Source organism: Eubalaena glacialis, chromosome 10 (assembly GCF_028564815.1).
Source record: "Eubalaena glacialis isolate mEubGla1 chromosome 10, mEubGla1.1.hap2.+ XY, whole genome shotgun sequence".
In the NCBI taxonomy this organism is placed as follows: Eukaryota; Metazoa; Chordata; class Mammalia; order Artiodactyla; family Balaenidae; genus Eubalaena; species Eubalaena glacialis.
Window position 1 is genome coordinate 76116275 of NC_083725.1, and position 12782 is coordinate 76129056.

The following is a 12782-nucleotide window of genomic DNA, read 5'->3' on the forward strand; positions in this document are numbered from 1 at the left end:
ACTTACTGCTGTCTGACATTTCCATGTGACAGATGGCAAACCTTGTGGTGCCTCTGGTCACACTCTACCTTTATGTATTTCCTACTGCACCCAGCAGAGAGATAATGAAGCAGTGGGCTCCTGAGAAGTCTGTATGATTGACAGAACTGTATGAGGTCTAATCATCACAGGGAAGTCATATGAGGAGCTTTTGCCTAGAAAAGTCCCCTAGGTAGAACCCCACTCCCCAAAAAGGGATGGGTTTCTAGCCCTGCTAAAATGGCTGTCTTAAGAGTGATCCCAGAATTTCCCTGGTGGTGCAGTGGTTAAGAATCCACCTGCCAATGCAGGGGACATTGGTTCGATCCATGGTCCGGGAAGATCCCACATGTCGCAGAGCAACTAAGCCCATGTGCCACAACTACTGAGCCTGCGCTCTACAGCCGGCGAGCCACAACTACTGAGCCCTCATGCCACAACTACTGAAGCCCACGCGCCTACAACCCGTGCTCTGCAACAAGAGAAGCCACTGCAATGAGAAGCCCACACACCGCAATGAAGAGGAGCCCCTGCTCGCCGCAACTAGAGAGAGCCCGCGCACAGCAACAAAGACCCAACGCAGCCAAAAATAAATAAGTAAATAAAAATTATAAATAAATAAATAAATAGAGTGATCCCAGAACCTGCCACCCTCCTGATCTCAACCAAATTAACAACAAAAAAAATTTATAGTCAACTAAAAATAGATCAGCAACTCTCAAGTAGAGGAAAAGGCAATAATCTTTAAAAATAATGGCCAGAGAAAAACAGAACTTACTAGAAATAAATGTAGAACTCCCACCCTTGATAACCCTTTCTTCCTCCCTCAAAGAATCAGTACTGAGAGGAAGATGTGAGAGGAAAAGTTGTGACAAACTTTTGTAGTCACTTTTGTGACTACAGAGCCAGAAGAGAAGTGGACCAAGGGGTGGGCAGGCAGCTGCAGAGGCGGTTCAGAAAGTTTCTCTAGAGTAGAAGGATATCCATCCCACCATAAGAACACTCCAACAAGACAAAAAACTGCCTGTGCTGCTATTTGCTTTTCGTACTGAGGAGGAGGGGAGAGGAAAAGCAGAATGACAGCATAGCATTCTACCAGAGCTGATGATCTCAAACAACATAGAGGGACTTACCAGAAAGGAAAATAAGAGAAAATAAATAAAACAATCCCTTCTGATAGAGTTAGTGGCAGGAGACACATAGAAATCCCTACCCCCATCCTGCACTTCTGAGAAATAGCAGAGTGGCCAAACTCTTTGGATTTTGTCTATCTTTTCCTTCCTTTATCTGGCAGGGGAGTGAGAGTGGTTGCTGGGAATAGTTGGGTTAAGTGTGGAAAATAAACACCTGGGCAGATTGTCCCTATAATTCTACCCTGAACTGGTGAAATAATCCATGCCCCACTACTGCCCACCCAAGGGAATAGGATATGCCCCCACTTCAGTGGAATAAATTCAAGTGTTAGACTATTAACAAAGTTATAGAAAAAGAGCAGAAACCAACCCACAACCACCATTACCCACAGCTCTAGCTGAACTTCCTCTTTTCCCCACCACCCAAGCAGTGACAAAGCAGACACAAAATACCCAGTCCTCAACTAAGCGCTGCCAGGAGTACAGATATCTCAGAAAAGGTAGGAAAAAGTCAGTGAAAATTGACCTACAAAATATATCTAGGTCAAGAGAAAATCCAGGTAGAAATGTCCATATCAAAAAAAAAAATTAAATGAAAACAAATGGCATGGCAACTACACAAAAATAGTATAGTCAAAAGAGGAAGGAAAGAGGAGAGGAAGGTATAAAGGAAAGAAGAAAAGAAACATGCTGGATACAGATGTCAGAATAGAAACATAGATGCAAGAAACACATAAAATGCATTTTTGTGCAAAATGTATACCACAAATGTTTTGACTCAAGGAAAAATTAGAACCTGAAAAAATGATAATAGGAATCAGAGGTGAGATGAGAGGATCGCACAAAATGGAAGAAGATTACAATTTAAGGAAATAAACTGAAGACCAAAATGACAAAATGAAGCAAAAAATTCTAAAAATATAGAACTAACCAATATGTTGGAAATATGAAGGAATAAAACAGGTAGAGCCTCAAGCTGAATTAGTGGGGGAGATTGAGATGAACACAAGGAAGTAAAGAAGGAAAGAAAGATTAAAGTATTGAGAGGTAGAGTAATGGACCTACAGTGGAGACACTGATGAGAAATTTACAGATTATGGTGGCTCTGAAGTAGTGAAAAAACAAAAGGAACAAAGAACACATTCAAAGACATAAGAGAAGAAAAAATTTCCTCCACTGAGAGAAAAGCTGAACTCGCAGACTGAAAAAGCACACCAAGAAAAAAAAAAAAAAAAATATATATATATAACCTTACTCTTTTCTATGTATGTATATATATCTTATATAGATCCATAGCTATATATGAACATAAAAATGCTTCTCCAACTACTCTCATAGAAAGAGTAAGTAACCTACAGGGAAAGGTGAGGGTTGAGAGGTGCTGGAAATAAGCTGGTCTCAGACTTCTCTACAACACTGAATACAGTGTAGCATCTACAAAGCTCTGGGGAAAAGAGTGATCCAGAATTTATAACCATCTAAGCTGTCCTTCAAGAATAAGAACAACATTTTCAAACATGCTAGAACTCAAGGAACATACACCTCTAAGCCCTTCTAGAAAAACTATTGGATGATGAAATCCAGCTAAACAAGACATAAATCAAAATCATAAGCTTGGGAATTGTGAGCCACAGTAAAGGGACTGGTGGTGAACATTAAATTCGTTTACATATAAGTTTAAAGCTAAACAACTATGGAAATTATGGTTACAGAATGGAATGCAAATGTTACAACCTTGAGAGTATAAAAAGAATAACTTATCATTTGTATAGGTGGAGATGGAAAGGTTAGGAAGAAATATGAAAGAGGGAAGAAATACTGCCCTTCTCATCTTTCCCTGCAATAATCCAAACTTCAAATATGTAATATAAAAACGAACTTCAATGACTCCAAACCCTTAATGCATTTCATAATATATATTTTAAAACTTTTAAAAACTAACCTCTTTTTTTTTTTTTTTTTGGAGGAAGCAATTACCAAAATTCAGCAAGCCCTACAGTTTCACTTCACTTTAATTCAAGTTCAATTAAATTTTCATACTTTTTATTAAAAAAAAGTATATGGAGCAATCTATAATCTCCCTCACTCCTTCTGTATTTGTGGGAAAGGGGATGTTTGATGTAAGCGATTTTTACTTTCTTCTTTGTATTTTTCACTGTTAGTTGAATTTTTTGATAATCAATGAGCTATTTTTAATAAAAACAGTAAAATTATTTTTAAAATATCTGCCTATACCACCACATTCCAATGAAAGCTTTTGTTTCTGGCAATCTCCAGGACTTGGAAAAGTAACTTTGGGGGCTTCTGGTTAAAGATGTGCTGAGGCCCAGGATGATCCCCCAAAAGGTCAAAGATATTTGACCTGGGGATCAACTTTCTTCTGATCTATTTTCTCAGGGAGGCCTTCTCCTTGCCTGAGACCTGAGGGCCCTGAGCCCAGACTGGGGTGTCTGGAAGGACTGCCTCAGCCCACACCTCTCCCAGCGTCCAGGTCCAGATATCCAACCACCTCCTAGACATTACCCCCTGGATCAGGATAATAAAAACCACTTCAACAGCCACCATTTATCAAACATAAGCTTGCATTAGATGCACTTTCTCATTTACTCCTTAGAATAGCCTTGCAGAGCAAATATTGCTAAGCTCATTTTCTGGGGACGCTGCAAACTAGGAAACTGAAGCTCAGCAAAGTTAAGTAGATCCCCCAGGATCCCAGCTAGTTACTGGTAGTGCCAGGATGCAAAGCCAGTTCTGTCAGACTGCGACATCCAGGCTTCTTCCCACAGGCATTCAGATGTCCAAACCCAAACTTGTTGTCTTTCTCCTTAAGGGAGCTCCTTCTCCTGTGCTCCCCACCCTGATTAATAGCACCATCACCCCCTTGGCCGTGCAGACGCACACCTGTTGGTCTTTCTGGTCTCCCCCTCCACCCCATCCCCTCATCAAGTCCTGCCAAGCTGACCTCCAAATGGCTCTCAAACCTATCCTCCCCACATTCCCTCCTATCTGTCTCAGTCTACAGTCCCATCACCTCTCACTAGGCTGCTTCCATACCCTCTTACCTAGTCTCCCCACCTCTAGCCTCAGCTTTCATAAACTGTCCAGAAGAATTATTCTCAAACTCAGCTTTGATCCTCATGCTTCCTTACCTACAGGCTTCTCTGGCTTTGCAAGGGGTGCTAAAGGAAGTTCAAACTCATTAATTAGACCTCAAAGACTTTAGCTTCTCTGATTCCCACCTCCACTCCACCCTTGCTGCCCATCTCTTTGGGACACGTGGCTCACACTTGGTTCACATGGGATTCCTTATGTTCCTGGAACACGCCAAGTGCTAGAAGATGCCTGAGTGCCTTTGCTCCTGCTATTCCCTCTGCCTGGGATGCCCTTCTCTTCCTCAGCTCAAAGCTGCTCCTCTAAGGATCCTGCCCTGACTCATTCACCCCTACTGAGCTGGCTGCTTCTTCCTCTGTGTTCCTAGGTACTTTATGGTCTTAAAGTCTTAACACAATGTATTGTAATGACATTGTCTACCCTTGTATTTCCTCTCCTACAAGGTGAGGGTGAGCTCATTAATTTATTCAATATTTATTTAGTGCTTACTACGCTCCAGGCAATGAGCATGGAGCTAGGCATATAATGCTGAGCAAAACAGATGTGTCACTGTCCTCTGGGAGCTTGTTACCTGGCAGGACAGATTAATTAGAGAAATACCCAAATGTTACTTTTCATGCTGTGATAGATTTTATAAGGGAGAAGCATCTGGAGCGTGCTGGAAAAGTCTTCCCTAGGAAGGTGACATTTGAGCAGATATCTAGAGACTGAATGGGAGTTCATTAGGCAAAGAGGAAGAGAGGAGGAACATTGCAGGTAGAGGGAACAGCATGTGCCAAGCTTAAGAAGGAGGAGGAATGAGTTGCTGAAGGAAGGCCAAGACGTTGAGAGAGAGGAGGAGAGTGGTCCTAGAAGTTGCTGGGGAGGTGAGCAGGGTTAATCGCACAGGGCCTCTTAAGCTCTACTAAGGATTCTAGTGCTCGTTTTGAGAGCAGAATGAAGCCTCTGAAGAGGCTGAACCAGATTTGCATTTCAGAGATTCCTCTCGCTGCCTGTGGACAGTGGATTGAACCGGGTGAGGAGGTCAGGAGTGCAAGCAGAGGGATGGGATAGGAGGTTGTTGAGGGAGCCAAGGGACTGGTAATGACGGCAGGGCCTGAGCCTCCTTCACCTCTGCACCCCCAACATGCAGCCCAGGAACGGGTCCACAGTCAGCCTCATGTCTTTGGCTTGAAATGACCTGCAAATGATCAAGACCCAAACATCCTTCAAATGGTCCCTGTGAAGAGAACTGGTTGGCTTGTTGGAAAGACCAGCTGCAACATGGAAGAGAGTCTCTAAGTCCTCAGGAACCGAAGGACAGCCAAAGTTCTTAAGACTCCAGAATGTTCTAGATTTTCCCCATCTCCCAAAGGAACAGCCAACAATCATCAGGAGATTTGAGTTTTTCCCAATGAGCTCATATGCACTGTTGTATTTAGAACCTGTTAAGGGGGCCAGACTCTCCAGCTCCCGGGGGGGTTTACAATACCTTTGGTCCCAGGTACAGGCGGGGATGAGGCTCTTTGATGGAGCTTTCAGAATGTAGGAAAAGGAAGTCACAACTCTGCTGATCAAGCACATGTGGTTGCCCGCCACATCTCTAGACTGCCCTATATACTGTGGAGCACAGAGTACAATGTCCCACTTAGCTGGCAAGAAAGAATTCTACAACCTTGATGACAGGAATTAAAATGTATGACAGGTTCTTGCTGGAATAAAGACCAGTATCACATAAAAACATTACATCAGCTCAGTGAAGTAGGTACTATTCTTACCCCCATTTTATAGATGAGCAAACAAGGCATCTAGAGCATAAGAAACTTGCCTGAGGCTATGCAGCTGGTAAGTGGGGAAGCTTGAGCTTTTAACCACTCCGATTCTAGAAATGAGAGAAAAATGGGAGGGACGGTACCTTTACTGAACACCTTCCATTGTTAATTTTTAAAAATTTAGTGTTTTTAGGAATCCAACTCATTTACCTGGTAATTTAATTTCTAAGATCCATCTTGTTCCCTGTTGGTATTAGATAGTGAGGTGTTGCTGTAGTAGTGGATGTCTACATTGTTATAATTTTTTGTAAGTTAACTTAGCAGTATGCATATATATTTAAATATAAATACCTTTTGATCAAGCAATTCTACTTCTAAGATACTATCCCATGGAAAAACTCATGCATTTCTATAAAGATACATCATGGAGAATGTTCATTATAACATCGTTTATAGTAGAGAAAGAATACAAACAACCTAAATAGTAATCAATAAGAAAAAGGTCAAACAATTTATATAGTTCCTCATACCACAGAATGCTACAAAGCAGTATTAAATTTTATTAAAAAACTAAAAGCTCCATATGCACTAAATGAGAAACTTTCTAATATTGTTATGTAAAAAAGACAATGTGACAGAGACAACTAGTCGTCCACCAAAATCTGCCCTCCTCTGCTTCCATATGAAAGGAGTTTAAGATGGGCATATGGCCAGCAGCCCAGCTAGTGACAACATTCCCCAGTATTCCTTGCTGCTAGGTATCGCCATGCCACATCATCACCAATGAACTGGGAGCTAAAAAGAGATATGCAACTCCCAGTTAACTTTAAAAAAAAAAAAAAAAGCCTGCTCTGAACTTCCATTCTTTCCCCTTCCTACAAACTGGAACACAGATTTACCCATGATCCTGCTTCAACAATGTAGACAAGTGTAATACCTCAGGGGATGGCAAAATGACAACAGAGAAGAAACCAGGGTCTCTGAATAATCACATGGAGAAGAGCCACCTGTAACCCGACAGCTCACCTTAGAATTGTTACTTGAGTATGAAACAATCTTCTCTCTCCTATAGGTTAGCATACTTTGGGGCCTCATGTCAAAGCAACTTAGATTTTATCTTAATTAAAGCAGGAAGCTTGCAGAATACCTTAAAAGAGTTACTTACATAGAAAATTTGGTAGTAAATATAAAAGAAAGTACACCATGACCACATGCATTTTATTGCAGGACCATAAGGGTTTATTTCTATATATGGAAAATTATTAATTAATATATTAAATGATATAATTTATATGATTCTTTCAATAGACATGCAAAACAAATTGACAAAATTCAACATGAATCTTAAAACTCAGAAGAGAAGAATCTATTTCCTTAAAATAATGAAAAATATAAAGTAATACATGAAATAATATATTTTTATATTTTATATATTTTATCTTTCTACATATTATATTTTTCTATTTAGTGATAATATAAATATGAAGTAATAATAAAAAGTTAAAATAGTGCATCTATTTAATAATTAGGTACAACATGGTCCTTGAAAGAAAAATACACAAAAAATTCAATTAAAAACAGAAAAAAGGCAAGAGTTCTCCTTATCACCATTGTCATATTAGAGAATGTTGCCAAAATAATAAAACATATACAGATATACAAGAGAAAGACACATACACATGCACAAGCACACAACTAAGACAAATACTGAATTTGATAAAACAAAATAACAGATTGTGAATGTGAAAAAACGAGGTATTTTGCAAAGTGGTCAGGAGCCTTTGGATTTAGACACATCTGGGTTCCAATCCTGGCTTTAGCAATTAATTACCATGTGAAATTAATCTCCCTGAATCAATTTCCTCATCTGCAAAATGGGTATAATAAGACCCACCCCTCAGCGTTGTTGTAAGCATTAAGTGAAATACTGTCAAATGCTTAGCATGGGTCCTGGTACATAGTAATCACCATAGTTATAACAATCATGCTAGTTAACCACTATTGTAATCACTCTACCATTTGTTAACAGTAATATTTATTATACAAGAAACATGTATAATACCAAGCAGCATTCATCTATGACACTAATTATCAGTTAGGAAAATCTAATGAAAAAAGTCTTCTTCATAAATAAGCAAGAATATAAATCATGTAGAATTTGTCTCAATAAGAGATATGGAAGACCTGTACAAAGACCCTTAAATCTAGTAGAGGAAAAAGAAAGGAATACTTAAATTAATAGAGGGACAAACCACGTGCCTGAATGAGAACTAAATGTTTGCAAACTAAATAACTGAAAAATCTATGAACTGCAAAACAAACAAAACTAGGACAGTTCTGAATCCAGTGTGTAGCCTTAAAGCAATCACACTTAAAATGTTGTATAAGATGACATAAATTTCACTTAGAGAATAGGTAGGTGAGAGGCAAAACTGGAAAAGACCCGGAATCCATAAATCTTAGGTTAGAGTTAAGAGCTTTCTGAAGTGTCCTAGTCCAATAGGGAACAGAGGCCCACAGAGGCTGAGGAACATATTTAAAGATACCAGACACCATTAAGTGGTGTATGGCCATGAGCTCCAATCTCCTGAATTCTTGTCCAGTTGCTCTATTAATTTGCACTGAATCTTTGTATCTAGAATATAATGAATACTCGGAAAAAGAAGAGCAATGGGGGAGAAGTAACCCACTGTACACTAGAACATATTATAAGGCAGCAGTAATTAAAATGGTACAGTACTGATCAGAATAAAACAGAATCAAGGGCCCAGAACCAGTCTTTGCTATACATTAAAAAAGATGCAGTGTATGATTATCTAAGCCACAATGTAATAAGAAATATAAACACTATTAAAATATTATTGAGGTAACAGAATCTTAAGTCTTCAAATACCTATATCTTAAAACAAATTTCAGAGGTATTAGCAAAATAAATATAAATAAATCAAACTGTAGATAAACTACCAGAAAATAGATTTGCTATCCCAATTAAGGAGAAGTAATATTTTTATAATGATTTAAATAATAGAAGACTTTCAAAGGAAAAGATAGGCTAAAATTACTGTATAAAAACTTTATGATCTCTCTAAAATAATACAAAATTTGTTCAAAGGCAAAAAAAAAAAAGAAAAATGAAAAAGTATTGACAAAAAATACAGCCAAAGAACAGTTACTATCTATAACATCTACATGTATGACCAACAAAAAACCCAAGACCCAAATGAACACATGAGTAAAGAAATGAATAGTTAATTCACCCATTGAGAAAAAAATATTTTAAAATTTTAAGTTTGGGAAAATTAATTGAAGTAATAATGGAATGGTATTTTGCACTACTACTACTAATAGTAGTAATTGTTGTTATTTTGGATCATCTTGTTCTCATTACATTCTGGCCAATAAGGAGCAAAAGCAAAGCAAAGCAAAGTCCAGTGCAGGTAGTGTTTAGTGAGAAGACCCTTCACTCAGTCTACAGGGAGCATCACCCATTGGAGGCAATTTGGTAAATGCAAATATTCCTACAAATATTCCTACACTTTGGCCCCGTGACTCTCAAGCCTGAGAATTTATCCCAAGGGAGTAACTTAAAGGAAGAAAGAAAAAAAACCTACAAGTACAAAGTTGTTTATAGTAGTGTTGTTAATCATAGTTAAAAGAACTGTAAACATCTGAAATACCCAACAATAGATACATCAATACAAAAGGAAACTATGTACCCATTAAATGATAAATATGAGGACAAGTCAAACTATAATGGAATTAGTCGTGAAATAAGTATTTTAAAAGTAGAAACAGGAGACTTCCCTGGTGGCACAGTGGATAAGAATCCGCCTGCCAATGCAAGGGACACGGGTTCGATTCTTGGACTGGGAAGACCCCACACGTCGCAGAGCAACTAAGCTTGTGCGCCACAACTACCGAGCCTGCGAGCCACAGCTACTGAAGCCCGCGCGCCCAGAGCCTGTGCTCCGCGGCCACCGCAGTGAGAAGCCCGCGCACCGCAACAAAGAGTAGCCCCCGCTCGGCACAACTAGAAAAAGCCCACGCGCAGCAAACGAAAACCCAAAGTAGCCAAAAATAAATAAAATTAAATCTTAAAAAAAAAATAAAGGTAGAAACAGGAAGTTACATCTACACCACCAAATCAATTGTGAAAAAATTATAAATAAGGGTAAATACTGGAAAGAATAAAAACTGTTGCTTTTTCAGAATTTATGGGGTTGCGGGTGAAATTTTAAGATAAATCTTTTCCTATGGTTTTAAATCTGCTTTAATAAACAAGTTCGAAATTAAAAGTAGAGAAGTATATCATATTTTTCCAAAGATTTCATCTAAAGATGATTAATTTTTTTTAATTAGTACTTTAAAAAATTGTTGGAGAGTCAGGCGTGTAAGCCAGCCGGAGTGGCGGCGCCGGTAGCAGCGACCCGGAGGGAGCGCGAGGCGATGCTGGCTGCGGGGACCCGGTGACAGCGCGAGAAGTACTAGATTTTACAAGTTTGCACCATGCGTGAGTATAAGCTAGTCGTTCTTGGCTCAGGAGGAGCTGGAAAATCTGCTCTGACTGTACAATTTGTTCAAGGAATTTTTGTTGAAAAATATGATCCTACGATAGAAGATTCTTAGAGAAAGCTAGCTGAAGTAGATGCACAACAGTGTATGCTTGAAATCTTGGATACTGCAGGAACGGAACAATTTACAGCAATGAGGGATTTGTACATGAAAAACGGACAAGGCTTTGCATTAGTTTATCCCATCACAGCGCAGTCCACATTTAATGATTTACAAGATCTGAGAGAACAGATTCTTCGAGTTAAAGACACTGATGATGCTCCAATGATTCCGGTTGGTAATAAGTGTGACTTGGAAGATGAAAGAGTGGTAGGAAAGGAACAAGGTCAAAATTTAGCAAGACAATGGAACAACTGTGCATTCTTAGAATCCTCTGTAAAATCAAAAATAAATGTTAATGAGATCTTTTATGACCTAGTGTGGCAAATTAACAGAAAAACTCCAGCGCCTGGGAAGGCCCGCAAAAAGTCGTCATGTCAGCTGCTTTAATATACTAAATGCATTGTAGCTCTGAGCCAGGTCTGAAGAACTGTTGCCCAATTCAACAGTGCCAGCATTCCAACTTTGTTAAACCTACCAACATCTTAAATGGACTTTCTGTGGTGGTACCCTTTAAAAGGCGGATGAAAGCTACTACATCAGTTTGCACATTCTAATCACTTTCCAGTATCACAAGAGAGATTTTTACTTATATAATAGTCCTAGAGTATGCAGCTGGTAAAACCAGAGGCTACAATCCAGTATTACTGCTAAGAGACATTTTTCATCCACCAATGTTGTACATGTATGAAAATGGTGTACTGTATACTTTAACACGACCCATACTTTGTATTGGAGAGTACAATAATGTAAATCCTAAAAGCACCACTATTTTAGCATAATAGAAGAAAGTCCAAAGAGCTCCTATATAGACTACTCCAGATAACTTCACTTCTTTGATACTTGTAGCTTATTGTAATTTTTTAAAAATAAATTCAAGGTCATTATCATTGTATTATACAAATAAGCTCTTTAACACAGCTATATAGTTTTTTAATTTTTAAAAATCTGTGGAGACAGTGATCTTGTCTTTAAAATATGATAGTCCTTTCAGTATAATGTCTTAAAGACGTTGCCTTTAATATCTGTTGGGAAGGAAATATCCAGACTTTTCAAATCTTGTATTATATGTTTCCTTTTTTGTTTACATAGGGAACAATGTTTATAGTTGTGTGTACAGTGGGGGTCTACAACAAGAAGTATATACTTTCAAACAATCTTTTAATGATTTAACAATTTTCGTAAATCATTTTCAGGCTTCTGCGGCTGTAGATTCTCACTGTGAATCCCCTGCTTGCTCATGCTTAAGTGTATTTGCAATACCAAATATACAGGTTTAGAATTTTTACCTGTTAGTGATTGTTTCCCGTGTGTAACGTTTTGGTTGAGATGTTAAATGGTGGACGAGTACTGTGGATGTGAATGTGGGAAGTAATTTTAATCATGCGTAATTGGTCACAAGGCCTAAGTTGCAGTAAAACAGTATTGCTGTTTTATTTAACAATGCCTTGTTGCTTTGTATGCATTAACGTTTGGGTGTAAACATTGTGTGTCTATCCAACAGGGAGCCACAGTATTTAAATTGACCAACCTAATGTTACAATTCCTTTTGAGGTGGCCAAATGTAAACTAAAAGCCTTAATTAAAGTGGTGCAATTTTGCATAACTTAGCATCAGTAGTTCAATAAATTTGGATTGCCAAAAAAGAAAAATTTGTTGGATGTTTTACTTCTGGGAATCTTCTTGTCAATGTTGAATAGATAGGTGTTAGTTACTATATGTCAGACTAGGGGCTTCCAACATGGTTGGTGGCACCCTGGACACAGCCACAGAACAATCCTTAAGCAGAAGGTTTCTATGCTGAGAATGACCACGAGTAGCGTGAGCCATCGGGAGAAGTGAGTCAGGAGATGGGAGTTGGGGTGCAGGTGAGGCAAGAGACCCCAAGTCTTACTTTCTGAAGGCGAGTCTGGCAAGTGGGTGGGTGGGGCCTTGCAGCCACCAGGAGGGAAGGGCTGGGGTCTGGACTTTGTAGTGACAGCAGATTAGAAAGCAAGAGATGACTCTGATGTCTCAAAAAGAGGAAATGTTCTATCTGGGTGGCTTCCTGGGTGTGAGAGGAAAAGGAAAAGGAAGCATCAGAAGTTCAGGCCTGGGT

The 12782-nt window shown here is 38.9% G+C and overlaps 1 protein-coding gene and 1 pseudogene across 6 annotated transcripts in view; one reads left to right on the forward strand and one right to left on the reverse strand.

The window, feature by feature from the left end:
• IRAG1 (inositol 1,4,5-triphosphate receptor associated 1) overlaps window positions 1-12782 on the reverse strand; it is a 120160-nt gene that overhangs the window by 40146 nt on the left and 67232 nt on the right. The window lies entirely within an intron of this gene.
• On the forward strand, window positions 10429-11394 carry LOC133099390 (ras-related protein Rap-1b-like; annotated as a pseudogene).